This window comes from Pipistrellus kuhlii, unplaced genomic scaffold (assembly GCF_014108245.1).
Source record: "Pipistrellus kuhlii isolate mPipKuh1 unplaced genomic scaffold, mPipKuh1.p scaffold_m20_p_9, whole genome shotgun sequence".
Lineage (NCBI taxonomy): Eukaryota > Metazoa > Chordata > Mammalia > Chiroptera > Vespertilionidae > Pipistrellus > Pipistrellus kuhlii.
Genome location: NW_023425595.1, coordinates 35766984 through 35792902, shown reverse-complemented (window position 1 = coordinate 35792902; position 25919 = coordinate 35766984). Strand labels below are relative to the sequence as shown.

Here is a 25919-nt window from a genome sequence, read left to right as displayed (position 1 = left end):
GGTTCACGGCTCCTTGGTCTGAGGGGGGCCGCACGGGGCGTCCCTGAGCTGCGCACCTGGGGTGTGTGAACTGTTCTTTAAGCGTCAATGGAATGTGTTTGAAAAGCCCGTGCCGGGCCCTGGACAGAAAGATCGGCTGAGCCTGGAGACCCGGCGTCACCAGCTCTGCCCGGACATTACACGGCTGGAGGGAAGGAGCCCTGCCTGGCTCAGAGCCGGGCCCGGCCGCGGCACACACAGGCGGTGGGCCTTCTGCAGGTCGCCTCCATCTCTCGGACACTGCAGCTCTCTTTCACCCCCTCACCCCTCCGATTACATGCCTCCTTCCATGGGCTCCCCTGCCTCTGAGAGGGGTGCCAGCCACCGGGACCGCCCCCGGACACCCTCTCAGGCCTGAGGATCTGAGCTGACAGAGCGGAGGGGGTGGGGAGGCGCGCAGGGTCCCAGGCAGAGATCCTGGGGTTCGGGCGCGGGAATCGGACCTGGTCCCCAGGGGACGGAGAGCTGGGGGAGGGTGCTGAGCCGGGGAGGGATTTGGGAACCCTCTGCTGCCACATGGAGAAGGCACTGGAAAAGGAAAGGAAGGCCGGTGGAGGGCTGTAGAGCTGGGACTGGAGGCTCACGGGGAGCGGGGAGCGGGGAGCAGACGCGGTCCAGAGCCCTGGGGGCGGGAGGCCAGCCCCTGCCGGTGGCCAGCCCTTGTGGGAGGAAAGGAAGAAGGAAGCAAGGCCCCCCTGGGCCGCGTTCCCCATCCCCACACGGTGCCCGCCGTCCAGCATGGCTGCCGTCCAGGGATGCCCCACACCCATGCCTGGCCATCCACTCCCCCCACTGCACCCCGCTCCAGGGGCACATCTTCACCGACACCCATTCTAGGCTGGCCCGAGCCGACAGGCGACAGGCGGGGTCAGGCCCCTAAGGCAGCCAGGACAGGAGGGGCCGGCCTGACAGACGGACGTGGGCCAGGAGCTAAGCAGAGGCCGGCGCCCGGAGGAGGAAGGCGTGTGGGGTGGGGGTAGGGGTGACCCTGAAGATGGAACCTGAGCGGCTTGAAGGCCGCGCCAGGGTCCCAGGGAGAGCAGGCGGGGACACAATGGACGGCGGGGAGGGGCAGGGCCCCAGGAACAGCCGGAAAGGCGGGGTGCCAGGGGTGGGGGTCTGGGAAGGGCAGAGCCCCGGAGGTGGCTGACTTCCTGGTGACCTGGGCGTCTGTGTTCATTCTCTTTGATCCCCTCCTCCTCTGGTCCCACAAGCCACCGCCACAAATACAAGCTGAACGTGTACCTCTCCTCTAGGGTGGGTACATTTGGGCCTCCCAGGACTCCACTCGCTGTGTACCGAGGGAGGGATGGCAGGGCTGGGGGGAGAATGTGGAGGGCGAGCGGGGCAGGGGCCCCGGAGTTCCAGGTTCCGGGTTCCAGGCGCTGGGCTCCGGGCTCCGCCAGCAGAGCCAGAGGCCGGGACGGTGAGTCAGCCCAGCCAACGCGGAGCCGGCTGGCACCAGGGCTGGGAAATCCTGTCTTTCTTCTACCTCCCCTCCCCTCTCCTCCCTTCTTATCGCTCCTGTCTGCGTCCAATCCTTCCCCACCCAGCTGCAGTCATCTTTCCAGCACAGGAACGACAAGCCGCTCCCCTGCTGGGAGACGCAGAAGGCCTGGGGGGCAGGGCAGGGGGTTGGGGTGCAGGGTCCCTCCCTGGTCCCGGGGCACTGGTGTCCCCTGGCAGCGCCTGGAGGGAAACCCCAGCCTCCAGCTCAGCCTGCTAGGTGGCCTGGCGGAGTCCCAGGCTCCGGCCCCACAGCTGCTCTTCGTTGGGGAGGCGGGGTGAGCGGGGGAGGAGGGGGGAGTACCTGAGAGACAACCTCCCCAGGCGCCTCCAGGGCAGGCAGGGAAAGGCGGGAAGCTGGAGGCTGGGGCTTCCCAGTGCAGGGGACAGGGCGGCCGAGGCGCAGCCCCAGGCCTGGGGGTGGGGTGAGCAGCCCATCTGGCTGGTGTGGGCGCTGAACATCCCCTCGCCACAGAAGCCAGGGCAGCGATCGCCCTGCCGCAGGGCGCCCAGCCCAGCACCACAGCCTGCGGAGACTGTGCCGAGGGAGGGCAGGGGCAGCAGAGGGAGGGCAGGGGCAGCAGAGGGAAGGCAGGGGCAGCTGAGGGAGGGGCAGGGGCAGCAGAGGGAGGGCAGGGGCAGCAGAGGGAAGACAGGGACAGCAGAGGGAGGGCAGGGGCAGCAGAGGGAGGGCAGGGGCAGCAGAGGGAGGGCAGGGGCAGCTGAGGGAGGGGCAGGGGCAGCAGAGGGGAGACAGGGGCAGCAGAGGGAGGGGCAGGGGCAGCAGAGGGAGGGTAGGGGCAGCTGAGGGAGGGGCAGAGGCAGCAGAGGGGGGACAGGGGCAGCAGAGGGGGGACAGGGGCAGCAGAGGGAGGACAGGGGCAGCAGAGGGGGGACAGGGGCAGCAGAGGGGGGACAGGGGCAGCAGATGGGGGACAGGGGCAGCTTAGGGAGGGGCAGGGGCAGCTGAGGGAGGGGCAGGGGCTGAGCGCCTCCGGCGGGGGCTTTTCTCAGTCTCCGGGGCATTCGGAGGAGCACGGAGCTTCGGGGGCCGGTGTTGCTACTCCCACAGGGAAAACGCCCCCCCCCCCCCCCCCATGAGACCTGAGCAGGCCACAGGCGCCATCTCCGCTCCACGGTGCTGTGTGACTCCGGAACCTCCTACCCTCTCCGGCCTGTGGGTTCTCGCCACGGAACCGAGGAAGAAAGCACGTCCAGCGCTCCCCCCTCTGCAGGGGCGGTGTGAACAGCCTCTTTCCCTGCACCCCCTGCCTCTAAGTCTCAAGGTTGGAAATCTATTGAAAGGGGGCCCATGTCTCAGGCTGGGAAACTGCGGCTTGATTCCTAGGCCAAAGCCCCCGCACAACCTCAAAAAGGCGCTGCCCTGTTCTCCCCGCACAGACGAGATCCAGGGGCTCGGAGAGGGAAAAGGTGCGTGAGGGGCAGAGCCAGGAGCCGGTCTCAGGTCAAACCTCTGCCCTGCCCGGCCGGCCAGGCACGCAGACAGCTGCGTATTAGCCAGCCCCCGGAGGCCTGCTCCGGGGCAGCGAGGGGTCCGGCAGGGCTCTGCCTGGAGGTCAGCCTGGCGGAGGAGAGAGCCATCGCCACACCATTCAATGGGGTGGGGGCTTCATGGGGGAGACGGCGCCTAAGCGGATCTCAGAGGGTGGACCGCAGCTTCAGGAGATTGATGGAACTGAGGGTGAGTCTCCCCCCACAGAGTCTGCTCACCACTCCCAGGGAGCCTCCCAGTCCCAGCTCTACTCCGGGAGGAAGAAACGGCTTCTGCAAGGCTGGGGGCCAGGGTGCAGGGGAGAGAAGGAAGGGGGCTACCCCAGGGGCCGCAGGGCCGAGGCAGCCTGAGAGCCAGGCTGAGGAGGGGACTGTGCGGAGCGTGGGCTCCTGGACGGCCCACAAGCAGGGGGGAGGGAGAGGAGGCCAGGACGCGGGCGGACACCCGGCTGCACAAATGGCCCCTGAGAGAGGCAGGGCTCCGAGCAGCATGGCCTCGGCCGTGGGCATGTGACGCAGACCCGCACGGCAGGATCTGCTGCCCGCAAGCCAGGGCTCTCTGCAAGCTGGGCTGGAGGAGGAGGGTCTTCCTCGGGCCCCAGGCGGCTCGTCACCTGGGAGGATGGCCGCCAGGTCTCCGGGCAGGGGTGCTGGCAGCGCGTCCAGCCTCTGGCCCTGCTGGGCGTCACGCCTGCTCCTGCCCGCGGTGGCCCTCAGGCCAATGCCGCCGCCTCCCCGAGCCCAGGCAGCCTCCGAGCCTCAGGATGGCCCGTCCTCGTCCCACCCCCAGAGGGGGACCCGGGCCCAGGGTGAGGCCGAGCGGTAACCGTGTGCCTCAGGCTTCTCATCTGTGAAGTGAAGGTCTTCCCCTCGACTTGCCCGGCCTGCCCCACCTCCCCGCCCCCCTGCCCCCCCGCCTTGCTCCCTCACACACCTCTGCCCAGGCACAACTTAGCTCCCATCAGCTTCCGATCTACAAAATGGGGCTCCCGGCTGGCCGGCCAGCCAGCCAGCCCCCCGAGGGTGGTCTCCCCTACCCAGCACTGGGGTCATAGAATGAATGGGCTCATTCATTCTATGACCCCAACAAACTGTCAAATGCAAGGCTGGGTCTGGTCCCGGGGGCAGCCCATGCAGACGCTCCTCTCTTCCAACCAACCGTCCCTGAGCCCTGTGCACCTCAGCCTCAGGCGGGGCTCTGGGGCGGGTGTGTGTGTGTGTGTGTGTGTGTGTGTGTGTGTGCGTGCAGCGGGCCCAGGCCCTGCCCGCGGCAGCTCCCGGGCTGGGGGAGACAGGCGGAGAGGGACCGCGCGGGGCAGGAGCCAGCAGCGGTGGGTCCTGGGGAAGGAGCCTGCAGTGGCACTGTGGCTGGATCCGGTGGTACGTACAATAAGGGCTCCCAAAGCTATCAACATGCTAATCCCGAAGCAGTGGATGCTACCTTATATGGCAAAAGGACCGTGCAGATGTCCGTGCAGAAGGATTCTGAGACGGAGAGCTAATCCTGGATCGTCCAGGTGGGCCCTCCGTGCAGTCACCCGAGTTCTTACAGGGAGGAGGCGCAAGGAGATGTGACTCCACAAGAGGGGAGCAGGGGAGCTGGGGGGTGCGGCCGCGGGGCTGCCAGCAGCCGCCAGCCGCCGGGAGAGGCAGGGAGAGCTCTCCCCGGAGCCTCCGGGAGGAGCGGCTGCCCACACCTTGGTTTTAGCCCCGTGAGACCCATTCCAGACCTCTGACCTCCAGGACTCTAGGAGGATGCACGTGTGTTGTTTTAAAACCGCACAGCCTGGCCCTGGCCGGTTTGGCTCAGTGGATAGAGCGTCGGTCTGCGGACTGAAAGGTCCCGGGTTCCATTCCGGTCAAGGGCATGTACCTTGGTTGCGGGTGCATCCCCGGGGAGGGGTGTACAGGAGGCAGTTGATCGATGTTTCTCTCTCATCGATGTTTCTAACTCTCTATCCCTCTCCCTTCCTCTCTATGGAAAATCAATAAAATATATTAAAAGAAAAAATAATGAAGTCCGTTGATTTGTCGGAGCAGCAACGGAGAACTCCAGTGTCCGTGCGGAAGGGTGGGTGGGAGTGGCTCAGGGAAGTGGGCGAGGCGTGAGGATGAAGTTATTGCACCGTGAACTGCTCCGGCGTAAAACAAAGTCACCCCGAAGTTCAGTGTCTTGGTTGCTATTATCCGTAACAAACTGGTTGGGTCCCACTGACCTGACAGGCAGAGTTCACACAGCGGGCGGGGTGTGGGGCTGGCCCCGGGGGCAGGGGCAGGCAGAGCAGGCCTCTGCCTGTTGTCCCCAGGCCTCGAGATCCTGTGGCCATCACTGGGCACACCCTGGCTCCCGACAGGGATGGTCACCAGGCACCAATGGTGGGATCTGTCTGCTCGGGCCACCAGCCCCTCTTCCCACAGCAGCCCGAGTGCCACGTGCACAGGCCACCACAGCCTCAGCCCCGGGCCCCCTCACACCCCTCGCCCCGGGAAAGCTAACCCTAGAAACACATCCCTGAGCAATCAGAATGGGAAGCAGTAACGCAGCCCAAGCCTGAGGCTGGCTCCTTAACACCTCCTGGATTAGCTGGAAAGGCAGGGCCTGAGGCCACAGGGAAGTCGGCAGCTTGGCCAGAACCGAAGCAAGAGGAGCCCAGGGTGTCACATCAAGACAGAGTTAGCACCACACTTGAGGAATTGGGGGCACGAAAGGCAGGGGCCAGGTGAGACCAGCTACAGACAGACAGACAGACTTCACATCTGCCCAGGCCCCAGACGGCAGGAGAGCAGCAGGGGGCCGGGAGGTTTGCAGACCTGCCCTCTGCAGGGGGGGGAGGGGGGTGCCAGGGCCGGCTGCTGAGCTTTGTGTATGACACTTAGGGGTTAGGCGCTTCAGGGAGGCGCAGAGAGAGACCACCCCCACAAGGGGCCTGAGGGGGTCACACCCACTGGCACCAAGAGGGGCTTCCACTTCCATGGGGACCCCATTTCCTTTCAGCCTGCTTCTCCCAAATGCAGCCCCTCCTTCCTCTGCAGGCCCTGCCTCCCGGGAAGAGACTGATGCTGAGAGTGGTATGATTCATTATAATGGCTACCAAACCCCATTAGTAAAGCCCGTCAGGGACACTTTTTTTAAGGATTTTTTTCCCACTGATTTTTCCAAGTGGAAGGTGGGGGTGAGAGAGAAACGTGAGAGACACATCGATTGGCTGCCTCCCACACTCACCCCAACCTGGGACAAGGATCAGATCCGCGCCTGAGGCCTGTGCCTTTGACCAAGAACCGAACCCACGACCCTTCAGTCCATGAGCCGATGCTCTACCCACTGAGCAAAACCAGCCAGGGCTTCAGGGACGCTTTTTTTAATTTTATTTAAATATATGTTTTTATTGTCTTTCAGAGAGGAAGGGAGAGGGAGAGAGAGAGAGATAGAAGCATCCATGAGGAGATAGAATCACTGACCAGCTGCCTTCAGCACACCCCACACTGGGGATCAGGCCCAAACCTGGGCACAGGCCCTGACTGGAAACTGAACTGCTGACGCTCAACCGCTGAGCCCTGCAGACTGGGCCCTAGCGACACTCTTACACTGACTCGTCCTTCCCTGAACCCTGCACCTGGGCAGCGTTTATTCCCATTTCGCACATGAGGAAACTGAGGCTCGCAGAGAAGTCCCTGCCTCAAGGTCATGAACAGAGCCAGGTTCTGCAGGGGTAACAGAGACACTGGGGGGGGGGGGGTCATCCAGAGGTTCCCTGTGCCCTCCGGACCAGAGCGTCTGGGCAGTCCTGAAGGCTTCCCGTGGGAAAAGCAGAGGCCGAAGCAGCCAGAGCAGCGCTGGTCGGGGAGCAGAGTCTGGGTGTCACCCCCAAAAGCCCGCAGGCCTCTCACAACCACAGTGTCCAACCCTACACCTCGCCAACATTGCCCAGGCCTACTCCATCTCATTCAGGGCTCCCCCACCTATCCTTCCCCAGGCTGGGGCGGGTGCCGTCCCTGAGCGACCCCCATTTACCCCAGCCCTGTTCTGGGGGCCCGTAGCAGATGCCCCCCAGTGAGGAAGTGGGGGTGGGGAGTTAGGGAGCTCTGGCCTCCACCTCACGGCCCCCCCAGCAACCCACCCCCCACAGCAGCCGGAGACGACCATCTCACACACATCTGGCTGGTGAATGCCCTGCCCGGACTCTCCTTCCGATTCACACCCCAGGCTTGTGCCCATCTGCCCCCGGGGCCAGCCGTGTCCTGCCCTCTCTTCTGCCTGGTGAACTTTTCATCCTCGGAGACCCCACACCCAAGTATGGAAAGTAAAATCCCCCCAGCACCAGGCAGGGCTGGCCTCCCACCTCGGCTCCCAGCAAGGATGTGACTCTGGGCAAGGGCTTGTCTGGGGACCCGCCTGCCTCACCCTCAGCAGAGCTGCTCCTCAGGGCATCACCCCACCTGGGCACCTTTGCCCTGGCACCAGCTCGGGCCTGAAGCAGCAGCAGCTGGTTCCACCCTCCTCCGCCCACACCCACACCCTCTGCCAAGCCTCCCACCCCCACCCAGACTTCGGGGAGGGGAGCAGGTACCAGGGGAGGGGAGCAGGTACCAGGGGAGGGGAGCAGGTACCAGGGGAGGGGAGCAGGTACCAGGGGAGGGGAGCAGGTACCAGGCCCAAAGACCCTGAGATGGGGGAGGGGGGGTGTTCACCTTTGCAGCTGAGCACAGCGGTTCCCCCTGGAGGCCTCCCACTCCAGCCAGGCTGAACCCCACCCTCCCACCCTCGCCTCCAGGAAGTGCACTGGGATGTCTCCATCCCGGGTAGCCCAGGAGGAGATGCCCCTGGCACTTCGCTCTCCGCCGTTGCTGGTGCAGGGAGGGAGAGGATTCTGGCTTGAGAGCCAGGCGACCCAGGTTCAAATTCTGGCTCAGCACCCCTGACGGCAGCTCCCTTCACCCTCAGGTGCCCTCTCTCCTCATTCCTGCGGGGTGAGGTGTACAGTGTGTGGACGGGGAGGAAGGAAGCCCGGAGAGAACTTGGCACCTGCTAGCGATCGATCCTTCTTCATCTATGGACCCCAGGCCAGGCGGGGCTCCTCAGACCTCCTCCGAAGGGCCCAGGAAGGATGAGAAGCCCCAGAGCCACTCTCCCGCCCCGCCCCGCCCCTCACACCACACCCAAGCCCAGCGGCGGGGGCGGGGGAGGAGGCCCCAGATCCACAAGCGGAGGAGGAGGGTCAGGAAGAGAATCCACTGTGCACCCCTTTCCCAAGCCTCCCGGGACGGGGGTGGATGCGAGGGAGGGAGGAGGACACCCAGGAGGGGTTGCGCAATTGACGGGCGGAGGGCTGGAAGGAAAACGGTGAGGCACTGAGGGTCAAGCCCCCGGGTTCAACCGCGGGGCGTCGGAACTAGGAAACTAGCTCCGGAACTCCGGGGGGTGGGGGGTGGGGGTGGGGATAAGGGTGGGCTGGGGATGGGGATAGGGGTGGGGGGAGGGCCCTGGCTGCGGGGTGGAGGGTTGGGTGGGGACGAACCCTGGGGGGCCCCGTCGGGTCCTCCGAGCTGCTGTCCTCGGGGCTGAAAGCCAGCGCTCCCCCCCTTGCTCCCCGGCGGGCGGAGTGTGCACAGCCCCACGGTCGGCGCTCCCCGGGCACGCGCTGGCCGGCACTGCTCCCGCACACACCGCACACACACACACCCGCGCGCACACACACCCCGAAGCACACGCACCGGCACACACACACCCGCTCACACACACACCTGCTCACACACACACCCGGCACACACACCGGAGCACGCGCGCCCGCACACGCCTCCCTCCGCGCGCGCCTCCTACCTGCAGCGCCGCCGCCGGGCTCCGGGCTCCGGGCTCCGGGCTCCGGGACGCGGGCTCCGGGCGGGGGCTGGGCTGGGCGGGCCGGGCAGGAGCCTCGGTTCGGTCCGGGCCGGGATCGGCGGGGCTGCAGCGCAGGGGCCGGAGTGGGGCTCCCGCCGGCGGCACCCCGCCCCGCCCGCCCCGCCCATCGGCCCGGGGCGTGGTCTCCGGGGGCGGGGCCGGCGGCGGCGCATGCGGACTGGCGCGGCGCGGTGGGCGGACCGCGGTGAGGCGGCTGCGGAGCTCCCGCTGGGGATGGGAAGGGGTTTGGGGGCCCGTGCGGCTCAGCATAGCCGCCCCCCCAGCCCCCCGGGCTCGATCGGGCCCGTTCCCTCGCCCTCCAGCCGCGCTCTGCTGCGGTGGCATCGCCGGGAGCCCCCGGGGCCGAGCCCCGGCGGCAGGTGGCCCCGCGGGAGGCGTGCAGGCCCCGAGCTCCGGGCCGCCGGGCTCCGGGCAGCGTCTGGGACCGGGAGCCGGCCGGGGCCGCGGCGGGGGCTGGGAAAGAGCGACCTGGAGAGGCGAGCGCCCAGCTCTTCCCCGTCCCCACGTCCATGTCCATCCCCAAGGCTGGGCTGGAGGAGGGGTCACCAGACCCCTGGCGGCGCTAAGGGACCTGTCTGGTGGGGAAACCTGGTTCCAGGCCCGCGCTGAGTCTTGTTTCAGGAATGAGGCTGACAAGGCTTCTGAGTGACCCATTCCGCACACAGTAGGGGCTCGGGGCTTCCTCCTCACTGCTCTGGGACCACAGGGCAGACACGCTGTGGCCTGCTCATCTGAGGCTGTATCGGCCCCTTTCCCAGAAGGGGACACTCAGGCCCACTCATCTTCCCCGCAGTGCTCCCAGTCTGGGTTCACGGTTTCATCCTCCTCCCAGTCGCTCAGAGTAAGGGGCCGCTTCCACCATCTCGCAGCCTCTGTCCAGGCCTCCCGGGCTTCTCTCCTGGTGTGGCTCCAGCCCCTCAGGCGCCTCCGATTCAGCCCGGGAGCTTCCCGTTCGCAGCCACGGCCCACCCCCCTCGGCAGTGCTCCCAGTCTGTGCCGTGTCTGACTCTCCACCGTATTCCAGGGCTGTGCCTGGGACTGCCGCCTCCCCAGGCCCTCCATGCTCCTCTCAGCACTGGGCTCTGCCGCCACCCTCAGATATACTGCTGTGCCTGCCCCTGTCTGAAAGGCTGTTCTTTCCCTCCCCACACACATGTCCTGGTAGCAGGCCTCAGCTCTCACGCCAGGTCTCCCCCTCCAGCCCACCACGCCTTCAGCATTCGCACCTGGCCACTCTGTCTCTTGCAGGGCCCTGCCCTCCTGCTGCCCGGGGAGTTGGTGGCAGACTCCGGAGCGCCAGGCTGAGGTTCCTCCGGTGGAGACAGGGCTTGAGGCGCCAGGCAGCTCTGGGCTCCAGCCTCACTGCCAGTGACTGGCTGTGTGATCCTGTCTTTTCCAAGCTTTGCTTTCTGGGCTGTGAAACGGGCGTCCAGCAGAAGTGAGTGAAGATTAGTGTGGGCAGGCCGTGGGGCCCAGGAAAGCCCCGTCACACAGGTGTTGAGCAGCGTTGCCTCTGGGCTGGGCGACTCCCATGTGTTCAAAGTGACGCCGGGGGCATGTCTGAGAAAACGGTGGCGATCAGAGGATGCTTGGGCCCCTTTCCTATTTCCGTGTTGGAGCCTCAGGAGGGGTGACCGGTGCTGGTTGCAAGCATAGACTCTGGACTCACTGCCTGGGCTCATAGTAGCTGTGCGACCTTGGGCAAGTGACCCAACCTGTCTGTGCCCCAGTCACCTCACCTGCAAAATCGGTGTTACAGCACCACACCACACACACCACACCACACACACCACACCACACCACACACACCACACCACACACACCACACCACACCACACACACCACACCACACACACCACACCACACACACCACACCACACACACCACACCACACCACACAAACCGTGGGGGTGTGGACAAAAGGGGCCACACACTAACCTGACAAGCTCAGGAGCGGCCTGCATGGCCGTCTTGCACACTCAGAGACCTAAAGTCACCACGAAGGATGGCCTGAAATGAAAACTTTAACTAAAAGCTATTATGGTGGGTAGTCATCTCCTCGGCCATAACTTCACTGACAAGGCCAACCTTGACCTTAACTGAGCCCATCTGTCTTTTTGCGTCTATGATAACATGCCTTTGAAATGTCTGGGTAACTTGTAACGTCCCTTTTTCTGGAGCCCTTGGGACACAGCCTAATGTGCTGGGCGCCAGGACAGAGACCACAGATTCCTTCATTATCGTGTTAATTGTTCCTGCACCCGCCTAAGTATGTGTCATTATGTCACTTTTTATCCGATCCCAGGGGTGCCCTCCCTTTGCTTCCTCCCGCCTCTTTGGTCTAAAACCCGTGGATTTCCTGTAACCCATCTATGTCCTTCCTTTGGTTGCAATGTATAAATACAGATGTAACCCGCTATTCTCCGGAGCATTATCTCAATCTGTTGAGGTTCTGCTTCCCGGCAATTGTCGACAGATCAGCTCAAATAAACTCACAAAAATTCTTCACAGGTTTGAATGTGTTCATGTTAACAGGGTCCTTGTGGGGTCATGGAAAGCGCTAAAGTGCTCCCTGGTTCCGACAAGGTGCTCAACATCCCTTAGCCAACGTTACTCTGATCTAGCCCACCCCCCTCATTTTGTGAAGACTCAGGGTCCCCAGCAGCAGAGATGTGCACGTGTGGCTAGTTGGGTGCCCAGGCATCCCAGCGTGTTAGAACTGGGAATCCAACACAGAGCCCAGCCCTGGAAAGAGACAGTGAGCTGTCCGGGGCACCCAGCCTGGTGGGCGGGGGCGGCATGGCTCTGCCCTGGTTTCCAGGGAGAGCCTGGCCTCCTGACAAGTTCGGGGAAGGGAGGGGCTCCCCTGAAGCCCTGACCCCAGGACCTGCTGGCTGGTCTCATGAACTGAGTCATCTAATGGTGCCATCAGGGCAGGTGCTTTCTCTCTCCTCCCCACCACCCTTTTGCAGGAGCCTCATTGGCTCCATTTTGTTGATAACAGCACTGGGCCTCGGGAGATGCCTGGGGCACACAATTAGGAAGTGGCAGAACTGGGATCCATGCTGCCTAGTCTGACTCCATCCTTGTGCCCCTCCCCTCCCTCCTGCTCTTCCTCTCTCCTCCCCCAGGGAAGGCACCGCTGTGGGCTCCTGGACTGGCTGTCCAACCTGCACTCCCTGTGACGGGGCTCATTCCCTCCCGGGGCAGCCCTTTCCCCTCCGCAGGGCAGGGAGGCCTTTGCCATCAGAGCTGACCCACCCCCTCTTCCTGGTTCTGCAGGAGACAGAATCTCCTCTGCTCCAGCTGGAAGCCCCTGTCTCCACGGCTCCTGTAGGTAACCCAGCTGCCCCTGTGAAACTCTTAAAATAGTAATAATTCCCTTAAAGACCCAGCAGATCTCATTGCCAATCTCGTTTGAGAACTCTAAGAACACATAAGGTCTGGGTGGAATATTCATGTGACCACGCTGACCAGTCTCCCCACTCCCATCTATACCATCTAGAGGAGGCCAAACAGAACTTTCCGGGTGGAGGGGTTGCTAAGGTATTCTCCTGAGAGTGCACAAATGGGAGGGTCACATGGGACTCCAGAGCTTTCTTTTATTTGTCTACTAGAGGTCTGGTGCATGAAATTCATGTATTCCACAGCCCAGCCTGCACTCTCTCCAATCTGGGATCCCTCGAGAGATATCTGACGCCATCCCTCTCACAATCCAGGATTACTGGCCCCCAACTGATTGCCTGCCTGCCTGATTACCCCCTAACCACTCCCCTGACAATCTGATTGACAATAACTGCTCCCCTGCTGGCCTGGTCACCCCTAACTGCCCTCCCTGTAGACCTGGTTGCCCCCAACTGCCCTCCCTTTCAGGCCTGGTCCCTCCCAACTGTCTCCCCTGAAGGCCTGAGTCCCCCCCAACTGTTCTCCCCTTCCAGCCATCTTGTGGCAGCCATCTTTGATCACATGGGGGTGGCCATCTTGTGTGTTAGAGTGATGGTCAATTTGCATATTACCTCTTTATTTTATAGGATAAGTGTTACTATATCTCTTTTAAAAAAATGGATTGATTTTAGAGAGAGGAGAATGGAGAGGAGCGAGAGCGAGAGCGAGAGTGAGAGAGAGAGAGAGAGAGAGGCTGATTTGTTGTTCCACCTATCCATTTACTCACCAGTTGGTTGATTCTTATATGTGCCCTGACCAAGGATCAAGCCTACAACCTTGGAGTATCTCTAACCAACCGAGGCACCCAGCCAGAAGCTATCTCCTTGTTTTAATTTGGTTTTTGTTGTGATAATTAATAATTTAGAAGACCTCCTCATGTGCTATTAAATTTTAGAGTTTCCTCTTCTGGACTTGGATGTTCCTCTTTTGCCCACGTTTCTGCTGGGTTTTGTTGTTGTTGTTATTAATCCTCACACGATATTTTTTCCATTAATTTTTAGAGAGAGTGGAAGAAAGGGGGGAGGGAGGGAGAAAGGGGTGAGAAAGAGAGAGAGGGAGAGAGAGAAACACTGATGGGGCCTTGACTGGAATCAAACCCAAGGACCGTAATGCTTTACTCACTGAGTCAAACTGGCTAGGCCTCTTATGCTATTTTTATAGTTGTACATATCAAATTTAGGGCTCTAACCCAGAGAGAGTTCATTCTTAAATGCAGCATTAAGTAAAGACCCAGTTGACTGAGGCCTAGAGTGAGACGCACCACCGGCTGCATATCTCCATCTGACTCCACGTGAGGTCCCCCTCTGCAGGGCTGCCTGTTTATCAGTCTGTCCCAGCACCACGCTGTTTGTATGGCCGTGGCTTTGTGGTCATATGCAGTAAGGCAAACGTCATCTCTAAGTCTTAATTTTTAAGTGCCTTAGCTATTTGTTTACATTTTAGCTTGCTGAGTTCCTTAAAAAAAAATCCATATGGAATTTTGATGAGGGCTGTTTTGAGGTTAAAGATTAATTTGGGAAGACATGGCACTTTCTAATACTATGTGGTTCCAAACAAGAACATCTTTCTAATCAGGTCATTATCTATGTTCTTTATTAGAGTTTAATTTTTTTTTCCCATGGAGGCCTTGTACTTAATTTCTAGATACTTTATAATTTTTGTTGCTATTGTAAGTGGTATTTTATCCCAACTTTTTTTTTAATGTTAAACTGAGAGAATAGTGGGAAGAATGAACACCCTTATACCTTTTATTTGAATTCACCAGTTTTTAATATTGGTGAATTCTCTCTTTCACATACATTCACACATACACACATACACTTCTCTCTCCCCCTCTCCCCTTCCGAACCACTGGAAAGTAAGTTCTAGCCATCATACGACACATTCCACCTTTTATGAAAATGACATTTCCCAGATGGCTATGCCTGGTGTAGAGAAATGTTGTTGGTTTTGTATGTTGATTTTGAATCTGGAAACCTGTTGTTAAGGGCTGCTGCCATTTTTAAAAAAACCACCACCACAATAGAATCAAAATTTATATTAGTCCTCTATCTTTTCTATGTGTGATTCACTCCGTATTTCTATTTTGTTCTCTTTAAATTTTTCAAATGTGGGTTTCAGACTCTGAATGGTTTCATGACCCTCTGAGAGTCTCAGTTCACGGTTTGAACAGCTGCTCCAGACCAGGCTGGGGGCCTTCCTGCAGCCCACAGTACGAGCTCCGATCAGACGGCAGTGCCATTCCCGATGCAGGTGAACGCAGGCCTGTCAGACTGAACTCAGGGTCCAGGGTCAGACAAACAGGCTCCCCCAGGGCTGGATGCTGAGCTGGCTTCAGGCCTGGCTGCCTCACTCTGCCCCAGACTGCTGTGGGACGCTGGGCGGGCCGCTGTTCCTCTCTGAGCCCACTTCCCCCGCCACTGGGGGTGGGGCGAGGAGGGCATCATCTCTCAGGGCTCTCCAGGCTCCGACTTCCTGTCTCTCCACAGGCCTGTAGTGTTTACTCTCTTCTGGGTTTGAGGGAGAGGGTGGTAGGGCATTGAGGTGGGGGCCTTACCTGTAGCTTCACCCTTACCTCCTGCCTCAAGTGCCACTGAGATGGACGGGACTGAAGGCATGAATAATAGTGTGTGTGTGTGTGTGTGTGTGTGTGTGTGTGTGTGTGTGTTCGGCTACATCCAAATTGCTATCTGCCTCCTCTTAGGAGCCCAGACACCTAACCTCTGGCCTTGTGCAGCTGCATCCTTCAGACTCCAGATGTGGTGGATATCAGGCCTGGTGGGATGGCAGGGTCAGGGCCCAGGCATGGCGGGGAGAAGGCCTGGGCCCAAAAGATTCATGTGGCCTTCGGCAGAACACTCACCTGAGCCTCTGTCTCCACATTTGGCCAATGGTTATGATCATAATCCCTGTTTCCTGGTTGGGGTGAGGATCCAAGAAAGTCAGGGGCTTACAGGTACCTTATTAACACAATATCACTCTACATTAATTTATATGTTTAAAATAATATCTTTAAATATTTTTTTATTATTTTTCTCGCATATCTTTTAAATTCCGTCTTAGATACCTTTTTTCTTCTCTCTCTCTCTTTTTTTTAATATATCTTATTGATATTTCACAGAGAGGAGGAAGGGAGAGAGATAGAGAGCTAGAAACATCGATGACAGAGAAACATCGACCAGCTGCCTCTTGCACACCCCCTACCGGGAATGTGCCCACAACCAATGTACATGCCCTTGACCGGAATCGAACCTGGGACCTTTCAGTCCGCAGTCCGACGCTCTACCACTGAGCCAAACCAGCTTCGGCCCTTTTTTCTTCTCTTATAAATGCTTAAAAAATGACTTTTCCTAACTGTTTGTTACTATTATATAGAAATTAAACTGGGTTTTGAATATTGATTTTATACTGGAAAGCTTGATACATTCTTTAAAATGAGTTTAATGAATTTTATATAGGATTTGTGTGTATGTGTGTTTTTGGTGGGTTTTCTATGTAGACTAATGGTCTTCAGTGAGGTGTGCTGCCCCCTAGTGAGAGATTTGGACATTTGTAAGGGAGTATTTTGTGCCCAAGAATTTACACATCAAAATTCATATTATTGCTGAGACTGGTTTGGCTCAGTGGATAGTGTGTCAGTCTGCGGACTGAAGGGTCCCAAATTTGATTCCAATCAAGGGCATGTACCTTGGTTGCGGGCACATCCCCAGTAGGGGGTGTGCAGGAGGCAGCTGATCGATGTTTCTCTCATAATCGATGTTTCTAACTCTCTATCCCTCTCCCTTCCTCTCTGTAAAATAATCAATGAGATTCACATGATTTTGTTTTTAAGTATTTTTCTTTTATTAATAATTTATATTATAATTAAAGAGCTATATTCGTTTTTTGAGAATACATGTGTGGGCATTTTATGTTACCTAAGGATTAATTTGTTAGAGAGAGGGGAGATTTGGATCAGGCAGGACTGCAAACCTGTAAGGCTTTGTTAGTTTTCTTTTTTTTTCAGGTTGTATTTTTGGAATCTTTGTCTGGCCTAACTGTGCTCTCCAGGCCTGGACAATGTGAACAGAAGTGGTGCACATCTGGTTTTGTTTCAAATCTTAAAGGAAATTCTTTCAAATGTTTTTTTCCTTCACCTTTTACTAAAATTTTCTTTAAAATCATAAATGGATATGAATTTTATTAATTTTCCCCCCACATCTGAGATACTCAAATTTCCCTCAATGTGATGTGTCACACTGTCAGACTGATGTATTCTGGTTGCTTTTCTAATGCTAAACCCACCTGGAGTTTCTGGGATGAACTAACTCATCCAAGATGCTGACGCATTATTCGTTTTACGTATTGCCACATTCCCTCTTCCGTCTGCTAGCACTTCGTGTAGGATTTTGCGCTTGCATTTGAGCGAGACAGGCTCATCATTTTTCTTGCTCACGAGGCTCTGGTCAGTTACACTGGCCGCTAGCGGGGAAAGGGAGGAGGACACACAGGCTCCCTGAGCTCAGATTTGCACCGACTAGGGACCCGCCCTGGCCTTCGCTTGGAAACTGTGAGAGGCGCGCCCCCTGGCGGTCACAGGGCACAACAGCCCGATGAGCTGGACTGGATGAGCGCAGCCAGGGCCAGGCAGGGGGAAGCCTGAGCAGCCCAGCTTCAGAGACTGGTGACCAGGACCAACAATGATGCAATACGCCTTTCACTGCGCCATTCTGATCCTTTTGAGCTGGGAGGTTCCTGAACCATAATCTTTTTGTCTACAGAGTTGGGGATAATCCGCCTGTCAAGTGGGAAGAGGTTGTCAAAGTGCAGAACTGACTTTCCAATGACACGGAGGTGTCCTCCCCTGGCCTCAGCATTCTTGCTTTCTTGCCTACTGCAAGCACTTGAGAAATGGCAGCTGTGGGTTAGGGAATTCGGGGTTAATGATTCTCTGTTGTCCAGAATGAGAGTCCACATCACAGAGGGCTGTGTGAAGGGAGCATATTCAGTCATTAATGTCTGTCCTTTGTTTTATTACAGAGGCCCAGTGCATAAAATTCATGCACGGGGGTTGGAAGGGGGGAGTCCCTCAGCCCAGCCTGCATCCTCTCACAATCCGGGACCCCTCAGGGGATGCTGGGCTTAAACCGGCAGTTGGACATCCCTCTCGCAATCCGGGACGCTGCATGCACCAGGGACCATACTTTCCATACAGGTGAGAGTCATCTTGCTGTTGTATAGGCAGCTGCATTTTTTGCCCTGATTATTAAAAGTAGTGCATAACATGATCCTTCTGAGGCAGTAGTACCATTTCCCCCAGCTTATGGGTGGAAAAACTAAAGCAGAGAGAAGTTCAGTAATTGGCTTTGTCACACAGTTATAAGTGTCAGAATCAGGGCTGACCACAAAATGTGCAAGCCAGAGTCCACGCATGTCACTGATGCATCATCCTGTTTTTTCAGCGTTAGAGTACCCTTGTCATGTTTTAATTTTTAAATTTAAGAGTCCGTTCCCAATATACAGGGTTGGGTCCCTAGGCCTGACCAGCAATTAGGGCCATCCGTGGGACTGGTGGGCAGAGCGATCAGGAGGCCCCTGCTGGCACCCACCTTGGCTGGCGGCCTGGTGTAACCCGCCGGCCAACCCTGTCCCCTGATTGCTGCCACTGCCGATAGTCTCCCTCTCAGGGGGCAGACACTCAACAAAGGAGCTGCCCCCGCATGGAGCGTCTGCCCCCTGGTGGTCAGTGCACATCATAGCGACCTGTCGTTCTGCCACCGGGTGATTTGCATATTAGGGTTTTATTGTATAGGACTGCTCATTCATTCAACAAATATTCATTGGACATTGCTGCAGCAGAATAATGGCCTCCAAAAGATATCCACACCATAACCTCTGGAATTTATGACATGCTAGGTTACATGGGAAAGGGGGGTTAAGGTTATGGATGGAATGAAGGCGGCCGATCAGCTGACCTTAAGAAGGAAGGTAATCCTAGATCATCGTGGCGGGCTCCCTGTGAGCACAAGGGTCCTTAAGAATGCGGCTCTGTTCAGTGTGTACGCTGGGAGCTGATCAATCACTTCCATCACATCCTGCTGGTTTAAGACAGCCACAGGGCCAGCCCAGAAGCAACAGGTGAGGAGGAGCTCCCAAACCGTGCGGCCACCTGTAGCCTACCACACGGGTTTTGAGGGGGTATATTGTCCCCGCAGGCCAGGAGGGTTTAGGGAGGGGCCCTGGGACTAAACAGGACACGTCTGGGATACACTCCAGGTTTCATGTGGTTGGAGGAGGAAATTGGGAGTTGAAGGTGCAAAGACAGAGGTGCCCTGACAAGGGCCTTGAACGCCAGACCTGGTGGTATAAATGCTGGAGAGGGCAAGCCTGGAGGCAGGGGCCCCGAGCGGGTGGGACGGGGATCCCCGGGAGAGAGGTGAGGCTCAGGCCTGAGCAGGACGGGCTGCTGAAATAGAAGGACGGCACCCTCCTGGGTATTCTGTGCCAGTGTCCCTGCAGGCTCTTCGTCCTTGCTGATTCCGATGAGCCCGGGGTGGGGGGTGTTTGGGTGAGAGGGTGAGGAAGAAGCGTGAGAAGGGAAGTGAACAGTGGGAAGATGAGTGACTGAAAGATGAAAGCACCAGGCAAACTGGGGCCAGGGTGCAGCCCGGGGTGGGCCTAACCACAGTCCTCCCCAGACTGGGCAGCCCCGTCCCTCGGCTGAGAGCCCAGGGCGGGGCCGGGCAGGGACCCGTCCGGGCCAGCAGGAAGACATCGTCGAGTCCCTAAAAACCCACCTGTTCTCCTTGGCAGAGAGGTCTTTTGAGAGTTTCAGGGATGAACTGAGGTGGGAAGAAAGTATCAGGGTAAGTTTGTTGGAGTAAAATGGACAGACTTTAGGACAGACAGCTGTGAGCTCTCTAGGAAGGTTCTGGAATGGCCAGGGAGGACTCAGTGAGATGAATGTAGTGGGGGTGTGGCAAGGTGGCAAGGTGGCCTTAGAAAGGTGATCAGAGGTGGCAATAAAGCAATCCTACCTCCTCTCGGCCCTCCCCTGAGCAGCGGGCAGGCGTTCTAATGTGTGAAAGGTCTCATTATTCTGCCACACCCTCGTCTGAAAAACTGTGGGTGGGGTCACTGAGGAGCCTGTCCCTACCCCGAGAGAAACAGTTGTGTGGGCACAGGCAGCACCTGGCCACCAGGAAGGGTGGAGAGCTGGGTGGCCCCTTGTTCCCGAGGAACAGGTCAGAGGGGACGGGTCAGAGGGGACGGGTCAGAGGGGAGGGGACAGGTCAGAGGGGATGGGTCAGAGGGAACGGGTCAGAGGGATCGGGTCAGAGGGAACAGGTCAGAGGGGACGGGTCAGAGGGAACGGGTCAGAGAGGACAGGTCAGAGGAGAGGGATCGGATCAGAGGGGAGGAATCGGGTCAGAGGGGGGGGATCGGGTCAGAGGGAACAGGTCAGAGGGAGTGGGTCAGAGAAGACGAGTCAGAGGGGAGGGATTGGGTCAGAGGAGAAGGATTGGGTCAGAGGGGAGGGGTCAGAGGGGACGGGTCAGAGGGGAGAGGTCAGAGGGGAGTGATGAGGAGCAGGGTTGGCTCCCAGGTTTGCCCAGAAGCGCTGAGGGACCCAGGCAGGCCCAGAGCAGGCACGCCTCCTCTCCCAGGAAGGGGCCTCTTCGGAAAATCCCCTAATTAGACTCACACTGTGCCAAGTGCTCATGCGAAGACAAGCCTATGCTTTGCTGATGTGGAATTCGACATTTACAGTGACTTGGCCACCACCCCAGTTTCTCAGTGGAGAACCAGGACCTAAGCCAGGTCCTTAGACGCCAACGAGGCCATAAAGAAGGCAGCACCGGTCAGGACTCTCGGCCATGGCCTCCACGAGGAGCCTGCTGCCCCAGTGCAGGGCTGGGTCAGGTGACTGCCCTCCCCTCCCCAGGCCGCAGGGAAGGACCCTGCCAAGAGCCACAGCGTGTCCAGCCCAGCGCGGCTCAGGGGCTCTGGGCTGGCTCCGCAGGCCCAGGTGTCCTCAGAGAGACTAGTGCTTCTCCTTGGTGGGAGGGGCCCTTAAGTAACATTCCTCTACTTGACCCTAATGGTTGGTTTCTAGGACTCAGAGACCCTTTCCTCCCTGATCTCACCCACGCCCACGGCTTCCACTACTCCCTCTACTTTGATTCTCAGATTTGTATCTTCAGCCCAGATCTCTCAGCTGAGCTCCAGATGCAGTTTTATTATCCGTCAGCTCTCTGCCAGGACACAGCAAGTCCTCACTGAACAGCATCTAAGGGTTCTCAGAAACTGCAGACTTACGTGGAGCAATACATAACGAAACCAATGTTGCCACAGGCCAGTGGACAGAAACAAGAGTCAAGGCCTATTTCTGGTCTCAAGAACATCACCAACTTCTGAGGAAAGGCCCCAAACACTTCTAATACTAAAGTTGAAATAAATGTGAGCTATTCATACCTTTAAGAAAGATGAATAAACATAAGATCATTCTTTTCCAACCAGCTTGGGTTATGGTGACTGGGGCCTCTCCTGGCAGCTCTGGGCACAGGGATGCATTTCCATCCTCACCCCCACTCGGACCCGCACCACAGACACGCTAGTTCACCTCCCGTGCTCACCTTTGGGATGCGGGTGTGCACAGGTGTAGATGGGAACAAAACCAACGCCACCTCTGTGTCCCGGCTTTAAATTCACTTCTAAGCTTCATGCTGTGACCTTTGACCAACCTCACTGTCCGCAGCAAGCACAGCAAAGCCTTCCAGTCGACGATTATCCGTGTTCCTTAAAATGTAGCCATAAATATTTGTGCTGGTAACTAATGCCTGGAATGGCATGACAACCGAGATACATATCAAACTGGTGGAAGTATTGACTGTAAGCAGTTTCCTATCACAAGACCACCAGGAGGCATGACCTGAGTTATACTATAAAAGGTATTATAGCCGGGCCCGGGCACCTAACCTGACACAGTATCCAAAGTTTGTTGAATGGGTGGTACGGAGCCATACAGTTCCCACATAGCAGGGCTCAAGAAATGAGTCTTTCCTTTGAAAATCAAGCCCTGTTTGGGGATGAGGCCATCTTACTGAGACGAGTCCTTCTCTCTCTCTCCCCTAGGTAGAACAATATACATGCCAGTCCAGGGCTGAAGAGGAAAAGGTGAAAGAAAAAAAAAATAAAAATCTCAGATATGCCAGAGCCACACCCAGAGTGAAGAACAATAAAATTCACTGCATCCAATAACGCCTGCCCGTGCGGAGGGAGTGTATGGGCGGACGCCTTTACAAGGCGTGTCCGGCTCACGGGTGGAATTGTCCTAACCCCTCTGCGGTGATCCCAGTTACAAAGCACAAGCTGCTTTGCAAATGCACTTGTGTCCTCTGTCAGGCAAGGGTTGATCCAGGCAAGGCTGCCCCTCTCTGAAACAGAGGGACTAGTTGGAAAACCTACCATATGGTCAGCAGTGATGGAAACTACCCATTCCAGCAGGCGTGGCTAGGAGAACTCATATTTAAAAGCTGTGGTTTGGGCCCCACCAGCATGACTCAGTGTTTGAGCATTGACCTTTGAACCAGGAGGTCATGGTTTGGGTTGCGGGTTGATCCCCAATGTGGGGCATGTAGAAGGCAGCCAATCAATGATTCTCATTATCTCTCTACCTCTCCCTCTCTAAAAGAAATAAAAATATATATTAAAAAGTAAAAGCTGTGGTTTGGGTAAAGAGGGGAGTGCCCCACCCAAGAAAGATGGCATCTGCGGTGTGACTCAGCACAGGGGTCCTGGCGGCTGTCCCTCTCTCCCCAGAGCCACAAACTCGTTTCTCTCCTCACATGGCTATTGTCTGCTCTGCCCACACAGCCCTCCCTCCTTGGGAGCTCAAGGTGCACATGTGAGGCTAAATCGCCTTCCTTGCCCTGACCGGTTTGGCTCAGTGGATAGAGCGTTGGCCTGCAGACCGAAAGGTCCCAGGTTTGATTCCAGTCAAGGGCACGTACTTTGGTTGTGGGCACATCCCCACTAGGAGGAATACAGGAGGCCGCTGATCGATGTTTCTAACTCTCTATCCCTCTCCCTTCCTCTCTGTAAAAAAATCAATGAAACATATATATTTTAGAAAATCGCCTTCCTTTTTCTTAACCACAGATTAACATCTAGAGGACATGTGGATAAACATCCAGTGGAGACAACTATCTGCTTAGTTTTGCTGGGCTGATCACAGAGAAGAGAATGGAAGGACAATCAACTCTCTGTAAGAAGCTGCAGTGGCACAACCATACACAAGGCTTCAGAGGCTCCGAGGAGAGTGACTGGATGACCATCTCCCAGGAAATTGGCTAAGTCACCAGCAGCCACTGGCTCCGTCCAAAGCAGCCAGAAGCTCAGACCAAAGGGCAGGCCTTAAGGTTGCAGCTCCCTGGGCAACAGCTCTGCACTGGCAAACAATTCTTCTCTGGGCTCCTGCAAAGTGAAAGTTCTCTGGATTTACATTGATTTGTTCAGTGACCTCTTCCATCTTTAAAAGCGGCACTGCAATAACCCTCTTTACCTGACAATTCCTCAGGACGTTACTCTCAACTGGAGAGATTTTTTTTTTTTAATTGATTTTTTTACAGAGAGGAAGGGAGAGAGATAGAGAGCTAGAAACGTCAATGAGAGAGCAACATCGACCAGCTGCCTCCTGCACACCCCCCACCGGGGATGTGCCCGCAACCAATGTACACGCCCTTGACCGGAATTGAACCCGGGACCCTTCAGTCCGCAGACCGACGCTCTACCACTGAGCCAAACCGGTTTTGGCGAGATTTTTATTCTTGTCTGATTTTGTCTCTTGACTTCTATCCCACATTGTCTCTTTCCAACAGACTCGAGGAACCACCTGCTTTAATTCGGCTTCTCCCCAGGAACCCGCCCAAGCTATCTCTGCTCCTTCTTGAGCCTACAGATTTCCCATTGAGGGCAAACAGTGTATGAAGCTGAAATTGCACACACAGTGCCTTTCTCCTGGGACGGTGCGCCAGACAAGAACCACCAAGCGGTTTCTCACCTGGATTTCTGACAGCTGAATGCTCCGGGCCTGGGAATGAACCACGCCCACACCCCCGGTGCCCGCTGCAGGAAAGCTACCAGACTTCTCTCTGAAGCTCGTGTGCTGAAGGTCTAAAGAAGGGAGGCAAACTCCCAGAGCCAGAGAGTGAACCTCTGAGGCTTTGCAGGTCATATCCATCTCTTTTGCATATTCTCCTTCTTGCTGTTGTTAGCCTTGTAACTACCCCAGGCTTGGAGTCCAAAGGTGCCAAGTATAGTTTAAGACTAAAGACAAAAATCCTAGCATAATTACTAAGCATTCTTTCCCATGCCCAGGACCACTGCTGGCCTATATGGCTCCCTTCCCTTGGGAATTGGAATAAGGCGTGTCCTGTGATACAACCCTACCAGGCGCTTACTTTGACCAGCTGAGCAGAGGTTAGATTTCAGCTTCCATGACCTCCCTCCCCCACCGAGAGCCTTTGTGCAGTATACAAACTATGCAACTAACCATGGTGGCCCTGCCTTTATAGAAATGTACAGATATTTTACATATAAACCAGGGATAAGACATTACCAGGAGTTTTATTCAAAACAGTATCACTTATACTGTCACCCACAGAAGGGTAATTTAATGCCAAAATATAGCCTGCATTATAGCAGATTAGATAAATATCATAATTCCACTACCTTCTAGAAAAATTATTGTGGATTGGCAAATCAAATGGGAAAATAAGCAGACCGGAGATCACCGGAAAATGGTTTCAGTACAACCTATGTTTATTAAATAATTGCTAGCAGACTACACCAAAATGAAAATAGGAAACCATATATTAACTTGAATAGTTTATCAGTTGGTCACATTGATAAATGACTTAGAAATATTAAAAGTATGATAACCCTTGACAGTAAATAATGCCCAATCAGTACATTCTACAGAAATTGATGATAATATCTACTTCTTAAAATAGTCTCATGTATTAATTAGTATTAAACAACTTAGTGCTATATAGAGGAACCAAAAAGAAATAAGGACTAATTGTGGAAGGACTTTGAACTTTAAAAAAAAAGTGTACATGACTACAATATAGCTTATTAGTTCCTTTGCAATATGACACATTTTATATGGCATGATAAAAAAAAGATGATATAAAGATCTCAACTTTCTGGAAGTCAACTCAAAAAATTAATGCAACTAGTATTTTTGGACTTTACAGAATGGACCAGAACTCCCTTTATAATAAAAACAAAATCTTAATTTTTTCAAAGGTTTAGGCACTTTGCAGCAAACTGCTGCCATTTTAGAAAAACTGATATGAAGAAATAATTCTATAGTGTAAATATTTAAACACAAATCTTATAATTATACTCAACAAAGAAGTGAGCGATATCTTACGTGTATAAAACATTTCATCCTGACAAACGCACACGAATCACCTTGCAGAGAAGGCAGCCAGGACTAGGGGGTTCCAGGAGTGGGCTCATTTGCTGACGGTCTCTCAGAACCAGGGGGGAGACTTGGAGGCTTTGCAGGTCTTTTTCCTTTGCATGTTTACACAACACCGCTACAGTGTAAAGTCATTCTTAAACTTTGCAGCCCATACAACCTGGCTTTGACTTCTGGGCTGTATTTTTGTTTGTTTTTATTATTTTTTTATTTTTAAAATATATTTTATTGATTTTTTACAGAGAGGGGAGAGAGCTAGAGAGCTAGAAACATCAATGGGAAACATCGACCAGCTGCCTCTTGCACACCCCCTACCGGGGATGTACCCACAACCAATGTGCATGCCCTTGACCGGAATCGAACCTGGGACCTTTCAGTCCCCAGACCTATGCTCTACCACTGAGCCAAACCGGTTTCGGCTGTTTGTTTGTTTTTAAATATATTTTTTAATTATTTCAGAGAGGAAAGAAGAAGAGTGAGATAGAAACATCAATGATGAGGGAGAATCATTGATCAGCTGCCTCCTTCACATCCCCTTCTGGGGATTGAGCCCACAACCCAGTCATGTGCCTTTGACTGGCATTGAACTCAGGACCTCTTAGTCCGCAGGCTGAACCTCTAGCCACCGAGCCAAACCGGCTAGGGCAGGGCTGTAGTTTCCCTACCCCTGATCTACAGCCATGTGATATCATACATTTTGTAAATCATTTTCTCCTAGGTGCAGATGATCTTAGAATGAGTAGGGAACCATACTATGTGCTTAAAGATTTCTCTAATACATATGCCCTGCCACAACCTGCAAACTTTGTTTAAAAGTGATGACCTGCATGCCGAAACTGGTCTGGCTCAGTGGTAGAGGGTCAGACTGCGGACTGAAAGGTCCCGGGTTCGATTCCGGTCAAGGGCATGTTTCTCTCTCATCGACATTTCTGGCTCTCTATCTCTCTCCCTTCCTCTCTGTAAAACATCAATAAAATATATATTAAAAAAAAAAGTGATGACGTGCAGATCTAACATGGCCAGACGTTTGGGAACTTTATGACAACTCTG

At 55.7% G+C, this 25919-nt stretch overlaps 1 protein-coding gene across 2 annotated transcripts in view; it reads right to left on the bottom strand.

Moving 5' to 3' along the window:
- CAPN5 (calpain 5) overlaps window positions 1-8989 on the bottom strand; it is a 55332-nt gene extending 46343 nt beyond the window's left edge. The window contains exon 1 of one of the 2 annotated variants that reach the window (XM_036428537.2): window positions 8876-8989. The gene's annotated coding sequence lies outside the window, so the exon portion shown is untranslated. The remainder of the gene's footprint in view (window positions 1-8875) is intronic. The other variant, XM_036428539.2, reaches the window with a different exon arrangement.
- Window positions 8990-25919: the final 16930 nt, after the last annotated feature.